Genomic DNA, 14,408 nt, shown 5'->3' with positions numbered 1-14,408 from the left:
GGTGTGTTTTGTCATATGGAGAAAACGAAAAGCTCACAGTGTATGGAATGGCTCCTGTTTTTGTAAGGTGTTTGGTCAATGAAAGTCTAACTCACCAGGGACAAACTGCATAGACAGTGAAGGACGAAAGCTGGGGCTGTTGGCCGTGAACCAGTTCTGTGATCTTGAGCAAATAAAACCCTTCCATGACTCAGTGTTCTCATTTGTAAAGGAAAGGAATGAAGTTGGTGAGCTGGATGTGGTGCCTGGCACTCCCACCCACTGTGAGCCTTCCTGTATGACAGAGACAAGAACACTAAAACCTGTTTCCAGATTCCTCTGCAGCTAGAATTCTGCTTAGGCATTAGGTGCTCCCAACAAGATGCACTGGGATGAGATCCGGAGGACCACAGTGAGGTAGAGGCCACCTTCTTATTGCTGCCTCTGTGGGCAAAGCCTGGTCAACTGTGTGGAAAGAAGCTGTGGAAGATAGGGTTAGCACTCGGTGTCTCTTAACCAGCCTGAGGGGCTTACCGAGCATTTGCTGAGATGGGGCAGCAGCAGTGACTGCCCAGGAGTCCTTCCCAAAGACACGCTAGCAAAAACACAAAAACACACACAAACGTGATCATTGCACTGTTGTAATAAGGACTGGCAGCAACCCAAGATAGGGAACTAGTTGAATAAATTATGGCCTATCCACACACATAATGGAAGGCTGTGCAGCTCTCCAAAGGAGCAAAAATAATATTTTCATAACATGCCATGGAGTAATTGTCAAGATTTGTGAAAATGGATGCAGGGTGATCTGGCTGTGGTATCTGTCACTCCATTGATTGCCAGGGTTGATTCGGTTGAACTGGCTGGCTAGGCAGGTGTCCCCTTCCTCCCTCACTGCTCTATGTGCCTCCCTCCTGAAGCTGTGCTCTCAGTCAAAGAGGACGACCATCCCTGATAGAGGAGGACTGGTCTTCTTTGGTCAAAGGTATATGAGTAGCTGTGCTCCCCTGCCAGAACCTCCAAACAAGCTCTCAAGATTGGTGAAAAAGCTGGGCACGGTGGCTCACACCTGTAATTCCAACACTTTGGAGAACTGAAGCAGGTGGATCACCTGAGGTCAGGAGTTCGAGACCAGCCTGACCAACATGGCGAAACCCCCTCTCTACCAAAAATACAAAAATTAGCCAGGCGTGGTGGCGAGCACCTGTAATCCCAGCTACTCGGGAGGCTGAGGCAGGAGAATCGCTTGAACCCAGGAGGTGGAGGTTGCAGTGAGCCAAGTTGCCCCATTGCACTCCAGCCTAGGCAATAAGAGCAAAACTCCATCTCAAAAAAAAAAAAAGAAAAAAAAAAAAGATTGGTGAAAAAAAGCAAACTGGAGAAAAAGGTATAAAGTACACTTCCACTTACAAGGGAGGGATACGTATGTGTATTTTAAAGGAATCTCGGAATAATAAACAAACCAAAAAAAGGTAGTCCTAAAGATCTCTTTTAATAAGAAAGATAATAAGACTAAGATGTCAGGCCCCAAACTCTGGCTGTGAAACTAAAAGCAAAGGATGAGTGGGCCCGTCTCTCTTTCTTCTGCTCAGTTCAGAAGGGAGGAGGAGAAAACACATGGAGGGCAGGTGAGAAAGGGAAATTAGCATTTGCTGAGCTCTCCCTTTTAAACCACCTGGGCAAGGTACTTTAAGTACATTTCTTTCTCTAATCTTTTACAGCTTTGCTTTGTGATAGGCATTTTTATTATCCCCATTTTATAGATAAGGAAAGAACAAAGAGGAGTGAAGCCACAGAGATCAAAATCATAAAGCAGGGAGAGTTGCACCCAGGCCGTTGGACCAAGCTCTAGCATCCCTCTCTTGCTGGGCCCCCAGACTGAACCTGTAGGCAGTGGCCACAGGAAGGTGCTGTCTCCCTGGAATCCTGGTTCTGTCTTCTTTCCCCACTCCAAGGCTGGGCCCCAGTCCTGGATTTGATAGATGGGCCCCAAGCCTAGCCAGAGCATCTCCCAGACCTCCAGCTTCTCTGGGATTGGCTGAGAGGAGGAAGGGAGGGCCACTAAGCCACTGTTTTTTTTTTTTTTTATCAGCTATTGAAATCATTTGATGGCCGGGCACCGTGGCTCATGCCCATCATCTCAACACTTTGAGAGACCGAGACGGGAGGACCACTTGAGCCCAGGAGTTTAAGACAAGCCTGGGCAGCATAGTGAGACCTCATCTCTACAAAAATAGAATAAAATAAAATTAGCTGGTAGTGCAAGCCTGTAGTTCTAGCTACTTGGAGACTGAGGTGGGAGGATCACTTGAGCCCAGGAGGTCAAGGCTGCAGTGAGCCAAGACTGTGCCACTGCACTCCAGCCTGGGCAACAGAGTGAGACCCTGTCCCCATCCACCCCCAAAAGACAAAACAAAACAAAAAACATGTGAGGAGTTTTAAAAATGACTGATGCCTAAGTTTCACCCTCAGAGATTCTGACTGAATAGGCATGGGGTGCAACGTTGGCATGGAATGTTTGGGAGCTCCCTATGTAATCCTAATGTGCCATAAAGTTTGAGACTCCTTCTGGTTTTGAATGTAGCAGGGGCCAGTATCAATGGCGCCACCCACCATGTGAGAGCTTGTTAGAAATGAGAAATCCATGGCCTACTGAATCAGAGACAGGGTGGGAGGGCAGGGGAAGAGGGAAGGGAGCCAGTATTTTAACAAGCCTTCTACATGGTTCTGGTGTGCCCAGTTTGAGATTCACCGTTCTAAGCAACAGCTAGAGACAGATTGTGTGCCATGGTTTGCTTTGTCAACTACCACATAACTGCTATGTTGATTATAAAACAAGTGAAATTTAATGGCCCCAGGGAACGAGAGTGTTCAGGCCTTTTCCCCAAGAAAAAAACCTTGAGGCAAATGAGAAAGTGTTTAAATGTAATTTGGAATCAACTGGAACTCACTCTAGCTTCTGAGAAGGAGAGCAGCATTATCAAAACATGATGATGCCCCTGAGTAACTATACCATGAGCTTCCAAAGCCAGCATGGATGCCTCCAGGAGAACACAGTCCCTGAGGACAGACGGGTGCGGGTGAACAGCCATGGTGACCCTGGACTGCCAGGGCTTCCCAACCTGATGGTGTGTTCATTTCCTAGGGCTTCTGTGACAAATTACCACAAACTCAGTGCCTTAAAACAACAGAGGTGTATCCTTTCCCCGCTCCGGAGGACAGAAGTCTGAAATCAAGGTGTCGGCAGGGTTGGTTCCTTCTGAAGGCTCAGAGGGGGAGTCCCTGCCATGCCTCCCTCCAGCCTCCAGCGGCTGCTGGCAACCCTTGTGTCCCCTGGCTTATGGACCCATCACCTCAATCTCTGCCTCCATCGTCACATGACCGTGTGTCTCAAATTTCCCTCTCCTTTCTCTTCTAAGGATACTCAATGGATTTACGGCCCACCCTCTCCTAATTTTACAGGTGGAAAAACAGAGACTCAGAATGAATGATTCAGGGCCTTGAGGTCACTCAGCTGTGAGGTAGAGGTCAGAATCCAGCCTGAGCTCTTCGCACTACACTCTTACCTTCATCCTGGTTTAGCCTTCCTTTGGTGGCTCCCAAATTTGCTACTTCTCTTTTTTGTTTTGAGACGGAGTCTCACTCACTCTGTTGCCCAGGCTGGAGTCCAGTGGCGCAATCTTGGCTCACTGAAACCTCCGCCTCCCAGGTTCAAGTGATTCTCCTGCCTCTCAGCCTCTCGAGTAGCTGGGATTATAGGTGTGCACCACCATGCCCGGCTACTTATTTTTTTATTTTTTTGTATTTTTAGTAGAGTCAGGGTTTCACCATGTTAGCCAGGCTGGTTTTGAACTCCTGACCTCAAGTGATCCACCTGCCTCAGCCTCCCAAACTGCTGGGATTACAGGCATGAGCCACTGCGCCGGGCTCTTCAAATTGGCTACTTCCCTTCTGCTTTTGCTAGGACTACCTTAGTCTAGGCCTTCACCGTCTTCTTCCTGAATTGCTGTAACAGCTTGCCTGCTAGTCTCTTTGTCTACTCTTTTCTGCTCCAATTTGCCTGTGCCCTGCTGCTGTCTACTTTTTCATATTTCAGCACGTTTTGTTAATAGAATGATCTGGGCCTAACTCAGCAGGAAATTTATTCTCTAGCATCTAAAAATGATTTTTCATTAGGCTAGGTGTCACCTACTCGTCTGTGCCTTGTTAGGATGGGGAGCAGTAAAGTCATACCAGATACAGGCTAGGTTTATAAGATAGTTGACTTTTTACCATCCTTGGTAATGATGGATGAGGACAGAACTCACATGGAGTTCACAGCTAATCTACAAAGCTTGCTGTGGCTAACAGCTTTAATCTAAAAGCTCAGGCTGATACGTTTGCAGCCAGTTGTGTTTCTTTACCACTGTACAACTTCAGGTGGGGCCCAAAAGTCTCAGGTGTTAATGATCTACACACTAAACCCTCCAGCTGAGGTGGGAATCTTTAAAGGCCACAAATGCAAAGGAATTACTGAATTCTCAGGTGGCTTCAATGAAGAAAGTCAAGTAAGTTTAGACTAACCTGATTCAGGAACACACATCTAGAGATGTACACTTCAGAGGGGAAGGTGGATTTTATAGAGTTGAATTCTATATGCTTCTCTGATGTAGCATTCAGGGAGGTGTACGAGTTCATATCATACGCATTTTCTTTACCAACCTGGGTTTAGATCAAAAGAGGATGATGTTAGGAGGTCCCAGTGAAATATGGTAAATATCTTGCACAAGTGACCATTTGCAAGTTACCAGACATGAAAACCACACCCGATTCTTCTCTGCCACAAGAGTGTCATTGCCAGAGATTCATCAGGCTCTCACACTCTTTCCCATTAAGCAATTCAAAATATTTTGACAAATGTGTCCATTTGTTTAATATATTTATCATCTGATTTACCTGTCATAGCACACAACAAAGCTGTATGTCAGTTATATAAAACTCTAGTTAGATAACAAGGATGGTTAGACTCAGCACTGAAAATTTCTTCTCAGAGAGGGGGCGGTTCCAAGATGGCTGAATAGGAATGGCTCCAGTCTACAGCTCCCACCATGAGAGACGCAGAAGACGGGTGATTTCTGCATTTCCAACTGAGCTTTGAAGAGAGTAGTGGCTCTCCCAGCACGGAGTTTGAGATCTGAGAAAGGATAGACTGCCTCCTCAAGCGGGTCCCTGACCCCTGAGTAGCCTAACTGGGAGGCATCCCCAAGGAGGGGCAGACTGACACCTTACACGGCCAGGTACCCCTCTGAGATGAAACTTCCAGAGGAACGATCAGACAGTAACATTTGCTATTCAGCAATATTTGCTGTTCTGCAGCCTCCGCTGCTGATACCCAGGCAAACAGGGTCTGGAGTGGACCTCCAGCAAATTCCAACAGACCTGCAGCTGAGGGTCCTGACTGTTAGAAGGAAAACTAACAAACAGAAAGGACATCCACACCAAAACCCCATCTGTACGTCACCATCATCAAAGACCAAAGGTAGATAAAACCACAAAGATGGGGGAAAAAACAGAGCAGAAAAACTGAAAATTCTAAAAATCAGAGCGCCTCTCCTCCTCCAAAGGAACACAGCTCCTCACCAGCAACGGAACAAAGCTGGATGGAGAATGACTTTGACAAGTTGAGAGAAGAAGGCTTCAGACAATCAAACCTCTCTGAGCTAAAGGAGGAAGTTCGAACCCATCGCAAAGAAGTTAAAAACCTTGAAAAAAGATTAGACAAATGGCTAACTAGAATAACCAATGTAGAGAAGGCCTTAAATGACTGATGGAGCTGAAAACCATGGCACGAGAACTACATCACGAATGCACAAGCTTCAGTAGCCGATTTGATCAACTGGAAGAAACGGTATCAGTGATTGAAGATCAAATGAATGAAATGAAGCGAGAAGAGAAGTTTAGAGAAAAAGGAATAAAAAGAAATGAACAAAGCCTCCAAGAAATATGCGACTATGTGAAAAGACCAAATCTATGTCTGATTGGTATACCTGAAAGTGATGGGGAGAATGGAACCCAGTTGGAAAACACTCTGCAGGATATTATCCACGAGAGCTTTCCCAACCTAGCAAGGCAGGCCAACATTCAAATTCAGGGAATACAGAGAATGCCACAAAGATACTCCTTGAGGAGAGCAACTCCAAGACACATAATTGTGAGATTCACTAAGGTTGAAATGAAGGAAAAAATGTTAAGGGCAGCCAGAGAGAAAGGTCGGGTTACCCACAAAGGGAAGCCCATCGGACTAACACCGGATCTCTTGGCAGAAACTCTACAAGCCAGATGAGAGTGGGAGCCAATATTCAACATTCTTTTTTTTTTTTTTTTTTTTTTTTTGAGACGGAGTCTCGCTCTGTCGCCCAGGCTGGAGTGCGATGGCGCAATCTCGGCTCACTGCAACCTCCACCTCCCCGGTTCACGCCATTCTCCTGCCTCAGCCTTCCGAGTAGCTGGGACTACGGGCGCCCGCCACCACGCCCAGCTAATTTTTTGTATTTTTAGTAGAGACGGGGTTTCACCGTGTTAGCCAGGATGGTCTTGATCTCCTGACCTTGTGATCCACCCACCTCGGCCTCCCAAAGTGCTGGAATTACAGGCGTGAGCCACCACACCCGGCCTATTCAACATTCTTAAAGAAAAGAATTTTCAACCCAGAATTTCATATCCAGCCAAACTAAGCTTCATAAGTGAAGGAGAAATAAAATACTTTACAGACAAACAAATGCTGAGAGATTTTGTCACCACCAGGCCTGCCCTAAAAGAGCTCCTGAAGGAAGCACTAAACATGGAAAGGAAAAACTGGTACCAGCCACTGCAAAAACATGCCAAGTTGTAAAGACCATCGATGCTAGGAAAAAACTGCATCAACTAACAAGCAAAATAACCAGCTAACATCACAACGACAGGATCAAATTAACACATAATAATATTAACCTTAAATGTAAATGGGCTAAATGCTCCAATTAAAAGACACAGACTGGCAAATTGGATAGAGTCAAGACCTATCAGTGTGCTGTATTCAGGAAACCCATCTCACGTGCAGAGACACACATAGGCTCAAAATAAAGGGATGGAGGAAGATCTACCAAGCAAATGGAAAACAAAAAAAGGCAGAGATTGCAATCCTAGTCTCTGATAAAACAGACTTTAAACCAACAAAGATCAAAAGAGACAAAGAAGGCCATCACATAATGGTAAAGGGATCAATTCAACAAGAAGAGCTAACTATTCTAAATATATATGCACCCAATACAGGAGCACCCAGATTCATAAAGCAAGTCCTTAGAGACCTACAAAGAGACTTAAACTCCCACACAATAATAATGGGAGACTTTAACACCCCACTGTCAGTATAGACAGATCGAGACAGAAGGCTAACAAGGATATCCAGGAATTGAACTCAGCTCTGCACCAAGAAGACCTAATAGACATCTACAGAACTCTCCACCCCAAATCAACAGAATATACATTCTTCTCAGCACCACATTGCACTTATTCCAAAATTGACCACAGAGTTGGAAGTAAAGCACTTTTCAGCAAATGTAAAAGAACAGAAATTATAACAAACTGTCTCACAGACCACAGTGCAATCAAACTAGAACTCAGGATTAAGAAACTCACTCAAAACTGCTCAACTACATGGAAACTGAACAATCTGCTCCTGAATGACTACTGGGTACATAACAAAATGAAGGCAGACATAAAGATGTTCTTTGAAACCAATGAGAACAAAGACACAACGTACCAGAATCTCTGGGACACATTTAAAGCAGTGTGTAGAGGGAAATTTATAGCACTAAATGCCCACAAGAGAAAGCAGGAAAGATCTAAAATTAACACCCTAACATCACAATTAAAAGAACTAGAGAAGCAAGAGCAAACACATTCAAAAGCTAGCAGAAGGCAAGAAATAACTAAGATCAGAGCAGAACTGAAGGAAACAGAGACACAAAAAGCCCTTCAAAAAACCAATGAATCCAGGAGCTGGTTTTTTGAAAAGATCAACAAAACTGATAGACTGCTAGCAAGACTAATAAAGAGGAAAAGAGAGAAGAATCAAATAGACACAATAAAAAATGATAAAGGGGATATCACCACCTCACAGAAATACAATCTACCATCAGAGAATACTATAAACACCTCTACGCAAATAAACCAGAAAATCTAGAAGAAATGGATAAATTCCTGGACATATACACTCTCCTAAGACTAAACCAGGAAGACGTTGAATCACTGAATAGACCAATAACAGGCTCTGAAATTGAGGCAATAATTAATAGCTTACCAACCAAAAAAAGTCCAGGACCAGACGGATTCACAGCCGAATTCTACCAGAGGTACAAGGAGGAGCTGGTACCATTCCTTCTGAAACTATTCCAATCAATAGAAAAAGAGGGATCCTCCCTAACTCATTGTATGAGGCCAGCATCATCCTGATACTAAAGCCTGGCAGAGACATAACCAAAAAAGAGAATTTTAGACCAATATCCCTGATGAACATCGATGCAAAAATCCTCAATAAAATACTGGCAAACCAAATCCAGCAGCACATCAAAAAGTTTATCCACCATGATCAAGTGGGCTTCATCCCTGGGATGCAAGGCTGGTTCAATATATGCAAATCAATAAATGTAATCCAGCATATAAACAGAACCAAAGACAAAAACCACATGATTATCTCAATAGATGCAGAAAAGGTCTTTGAAAAAATTCAACAGCCCTTCATGCTAAAAACTCTCAATAAATTAGGTATTGATGGGATGTATCTCAAAATAATAAGAGCTATTTATGACAAACCCACAGCCAATATCATACTGAATGGGCAAAAACTGGAAGCATTCCCTTTGAAAACTGGCACAAGACAGGGATGCCCTCTCTCACCACTCCTATTCAACATAGTGTTGGAAGTTCTGGCCAGAGCAATCAGACAAGAGAAAGAAATAAAGAGTATTCAATTAGGAAAAGAGGAAGTCAAATTGTCCCTGTTCGCAGATGACATGATTGTATATCTAGAAAACCCCATAGTCTCAGCCCAAAATCTCCTTAAGCTGATAGGCAACTTCAGCAAAGTCTCAGGATACAAAATCAATCTGCAAAAAATCACAAGCATTCTTGTACACCAATCACAGACAAACAGAGTGCCAAATCATGAGTGAACTCCCATTCACAATTGTTTCAAAGAGAATAAAATATCTAGGAATCCAGCTTACAAGAAATGTGAAGGACCTCTTCAAGGAGAACTACAAACCACTGCTCAATGAAATAAAAGAAGATACAAACAAATGGAAGAACAATCCATGCTCATGGGTAGGAAGAATCAATATGAAAATGGCCATACTCCCCAAGGTAATTTATAGATTCAGTGCCATCCCCATCAAGCTACCAAAGACTTTCTTCACAGAATTGGAAAAAAACTAAAGTTCATATGGAACCAAAAAAGAGCCCGCATCGCTAAGTCAATCCTAAGCCAAAAGAACAAAGCTGGAGGCATCACGCTACCTGACTTCAAACTATACTACAAGGCTACAGTAACCAAAACAGCATGGTACTGGTACCAAAAGAGAGATACAGACCAATGGAACAGAACAGAGCCCTTAGAAATAATACCACACATCTACAACTATCTGATCTTTGACAAACCTGACAAAAACAACAAATGGGGAAAGGATTCCCTATTTAACAAATGGTGCTGGGAAAACTGGCTAGCCATATGTAGAAGGCTGAAACTGGATCCCTTCCTTACACCTTATACAAAAATTAATTCACGATGGATTAAAGACTTAAATGTTAGACCTAAAACCATAAAAACCCTTGAAGAAAACCTAGGCAATACCATTCAGGACATAGGCATGGGCAAGGGCTTCACGTCTAAAACACCAAAAGCAATGGTAACAAAAGCCAAAATTGACAAATGGGATCTAATTAAACTAAAGAGCTTCTGCACAGCAAAAGAAACCACCATCAGAGTGAACAGGCAACCTACAGAATGGGAGAAAATTTTTGCAATCTACTCATCTGACAAAGGGCTAATATCCAGAATCTACAATGAACTCAAACAAATTTACAAGAAAAAAACAAGCAACCCCATCAACAAGTGGGCGAAGGATATGAACAGACACTTCTCAAAAGAAGACATTTATGCAGCCAACAGACACATGAAAAAATGCTCATCATCACTGGCCATCAGAGAAATGCAAATCAAAACCACAATGAGATACCATCTCACACCAGTTAGAATGGCCATCATTAAAAAGTCAGGAAACAACAGGTGCTGGAGAGGATGTGGAGAAATAGGAACACTTTTACACTGTTGGTGGGACTGTAAACTAGTTTAACCATTGTGGAAGACAGTGTGGTGACTCCTCAGGGATCTAGAACTAGAAATACCATTTGACCCAGCCATCCCATTACTGGGTATATACCTAAAGGATTATAAATCATGCTGCTATAAAGACACATGCACACGTATGTTTACTGCAGCATTATTCACAATAGCAAAAACTTGGAACCAACTCAAATGTCCAACAATGATAGACTGGATTAAGAAAATGTGGCACATATACACTATGGAATACTATGCAGCCATAAAAAGGATGAGTTCATGTCCTTTGTAGGGACATGGATGAAGCTGGAAACCATCATTCTCAGCAAACTATCGCAAGGACAAAAAACCAAACACCGCATGTTCTCACTCACAGGTGGGAATCGAACAGTGAGAACACTTGGACACAGGAAAGGGAACATCACACACTGGGGCCTGTTGTGGGGTGGGGAGAGGGGGGAGGGATAGCATTAGGAGATATACCTAATGTAAATGACGAGTTAATGGGTGCAGCACACCAACATGGCACATGTATACATATGTAACAAACCTGCACGTTGTGCACATGTACCCTAGAACTTAAAGTATAATAAAAATATAAAAAAAAAGAAAAAGAAAAAATTCCTTCTCACTGAGAGCAAATTGGTGCAACCTCTTTGTGGCATATGCAAACATCAATTAAAATTTAGAATACAAATATTCTTTGACCTAACAATTCCACTTCTAGGATTTTTTTCATAAATAATAAGGAAACCAGTCCAAGACAAAAATACACGTGTGTAAATATTTATTTCAGCATTATCTGTAAGATGAGACACAATAGAAATATTCTTTTTTTTTTTTCTTTTGAGATGGAGTCTTACTCTGTCGCCCAGGCTGGAGTGCAGTGGCGTAATCTCTGCTAACTGCAACCTCCGCATCCTGGGTTCAAGCAATTTTCCTGCTGCAGCCTCTCAAATAATTGAGATTACGGGCACCTGCCACCACACCCGGGTAATTTTTATATTTTTAGTACAGACGGGGTTTCACCATGTTGGCCAGGCTGGTCTTGAACTCCTGACCTCAAGTGATCCACCTGCCTCAGCCTCCCATAGTGCTGGGATTACAGGCGTGAGCCACCACACCTGGCCTGAAATATTCTTTAATATATGATAAATTCGTATACATCCAGGCCAGGTGCGGTGGATCACCTGAGGCGGGCAGATCACCTGAGGTCAGGAGTTCAAGCCCAGCCTGGCCAACATGGCAAAACCCTGTCTCTACTAAAAATACAAAAAAAAAAAAAAAAAAAAATTAGCCCTGCATGGTGGCAGGTACCTGTAATCCCAGCTACTTGGGAGGCTAAGGCAGGAGAACTGCTTGAACCCGGGAGGCAGAGGTTGCAGTGAGCCGAGATGGCTCCATTGCACTCCAGCTCTGGGTGAAAGAGCGAGACTCTGTCTCAAAAACAAACAACAACAACAAAAAAACTATTAATACTAAGCCTGGTGCTGGCTCCTTATGCTATTTATAGACTAAAGAGCAGAGCTAGCTCTGGCTTTTCTTCCAGCAGCCATAAAGTAAGGGCTGAGCACTGGAGATTAGAAAATAAAATATCCCACCTATGTTTCTGCAGAATTTCCAGACCAACAGTATGGTAGGGGTAGACTAGGGTGTTAAGCACCAAGAGGATTCAGCTGCATACACTTAACCTTGGGAAAGTGACATGATGAAATGCACACGTGCACAGGGAAGGTTTAATAGTTCTTAGTCTCATAGGTTTGGTACCTGGACTCTCTCAAAAGGGTAGAGAATGGCTCTGAAGCCAGAATCAGAGATTTGGTCCCGATACTGCTGTTTACTAGCTATTTGACCATGAATAAGCTACTCTTTGGTCTCAGTGTTCTTATCTATAAATGGGATAATTCTAGCACCTATCTCCTAAGGTTGTTGTGAAGATTAAACAAATAAGTAAAATACATGCCAAGCGCTTGACCAATGCTAGACATTACTATATATTTAAAAGCTAGTCTATTTCAGAAAGAGAAAATAGTCCTATTTCTGCACAGCTGTGGCTCACGCCTGTAATCCCAGTATTTTGGGAGGCCGAGGCAGGCAGATCATGAGGTCAGAAGATCGAGACCATCCTGGCCAACTTGGTGAAACCCTGTCTCTACTAAAAATACAAAAATTAGCTGGGTGTGGTGGCACATACCTGTAGTCCCAGCTACTTAGGAGGCTGAGGCAGGAGAATCGCTTGACCCCGGGAGGCGGAGGTTGCAGTGAGCTGAGATCACACCGCTGCACTCCGGCCTGGGTGACAGAGTGACACTGTCTCAAAAAAAAAAAAAGAGCTTCAGAACTGTCACTCTTCCTCCTCTCTCCAAGCCCCCTGAGGCTATGAATTAAAACAACAGACATGATCTTTGTCTCTGAAATTCTACAGAGGAGTTTTCCTAAGCAATGTTGTCTACTGCGATGCAAATTTTCTTGAACTATTCATTTTATCTCAAAATCATTTCTGAATCCCATGGTCATTAATTTCAAATCCAGACTTGCCTTTGTATGTAATTCTATGTAGCACTTTCATTCATTTACAAAAGTTCAGGGGCCCACCATGATGGCGCCGGTGGTCTCTGAAAAGATCCAACCAAGCACTTGGTCTGGTGTACAGGAACTCCCATCTGTTGCTGTGTAAATGACTCGCAGCGGAGTTTCTAGGCTAAAAGCACAGCGGTTTCCCTACTGTGTAGGCACGATACAGGATTCCCGAACAGGAGGCCGTCGTGGGATCCAGAGCAAGCCCTCACTTGTCTGGAGCTCAGTTTCATCAGTTCTAAAACAAAGGGATTGAATTAAATGGCCTATTTTGTCCTTTCCAATTAAAAAGACTCTAAATATATAAGAACCCTGTCTCAGGAAGCTGAGCTCTTTTTTGCACTATGCTGAAACAGCGCCCCCTGCCCACCCCAACCTTGCCACCACGCACTCAAGCACACACAACCGGCGAAACAATAACAGCTCCCACGTACTGAGTGCAAAGTGCCAAGGGCTTTATATACATCATTGCACTTAATCTTCACAATAAATCTGTGAGGTTGCTACTATTTTTCAGATGCTCAGAGAAGTCAAACTGAAGGCCAAAGTGGGAGCCTTGCTTCTTCTCTGTTAGACAGGAACCTGGCCTGGATGTTTTGTGTTTATTTGTTGGAGATAGGGTCTCGCTCTGTCGCCCAGGCTGGAGTGCTCACTGCAGCCTTGATCTCCTGAGCTCAAGCGATCCTCCTACCTCAGCTTCCTGAGTACTGTAACTACAGGCCTGCACCACCATGCCCTGCTAATTTTTTACTTTTTCTAGAGACAGAAGCTCACTATGTTGTCCAGGCTGGTCTTGAATTCCTGGGCTCAAGCAATCCTCCCGCCTTGGCCCCTGAAAGTGCTGGGATTACAGGCAGGAGCCACTGCACTGGGCCCTAGCCTAGATTATTAAAGTACCTTCTGGCTCTGTAACATCCTATAAATCTAGCTTCATGGTCTTCTTCAGCTTTCCAAGTCAGCTACACCAGGGGTGTGGGTCCAGGAACGTGGGATTCTTCCTGACGTACAAGATGTGCAGTGGCACCATCATCCTTGGATTCTACTTTTTGAATATGTTTTGTTTTAGCTATGCTGGTTTTATTAATATAAGGCAGCACCCAAAGTGTTCTCCTAGAGCCTTTAAGAGCCCCCAGGACAAACAGAGCTTCTGTACACTTGATTCCAAACCTCCTCCTTGCTCTCAAAAGGTCAGACACCTCCAGAGTTTCTCTCAGGAGGGAGACTGAGCGGAGTTCCCCTCCTGTGGGTGTTTGGCTTGCATCAGGCCGCTGAGTGAGGCCGAACCACAGCAGAGTGATGCTACCTCACTTTCAGGTCTGCTTTCAAAGCACGTATTAAAGTTTCTGATTCTACCACAGCCACACATTTTCTCAGTCTTCATCTTCCATCCCCACCTTAAGCATTTCAGTCTATCCAGCCAATCTCTCTGTCTTTCTCTCTCTCGCTCACACACACACGCTCATACATACACTCATACTCTCATTCATCTTATATT

The 14,408-nt window shown here is 43.9% G+C and overlaps 1 protein-coding gene across 2 annotated transcripts in view; it reads right to left on the bottom strand.

Annotated features, from left to right (window-relative positions):
- Positions 1 to 14,408, bottom strand: part of VCPKMT (valosin containing protein lysine methyltransferase) — a 72,078-nt gene that overhangs the window by 20,602 nt on the left and 37,068 nt on the right. Inside the window, exon 7 of one of the 2 annotated variants that reach the window (XR_010122113.1) lies at positions 4,543 to 4,680. The gene's annotated coding sequence lies outside the window, so the exon portion shown is untranslated. Of the gene's footprint in view, positions 1 to 2,049; positions 4,681 to 14,408 lie in introns of those variants that run through there. The other variant, XR_010122114.1, reaches the window with a different exon arrangement.

Source organism: Symphalangus syndactylus, chromosome 8 (genome assembly GCF_028878055.3).
Source record: "Symphalangus syndactylus isolate Jambi chromosome 8, NHGRI_mSymSyn1-v2.1_pri, whole genome shotgun sequence".
In the NCBI taxonomy this organism is placed as follows: domain Eukaryota; kingdom Metazoa; phylum Chordata; class Mammalia; order Primates; family Hylobatidae; genus Symphalangus; species Symphalangus syndactylus.
The sequence above is the reverse complement of the archived record's forward strand: the minus strand, read 5'-3'. Positions and strand labels throughout refer to the sequence as shown.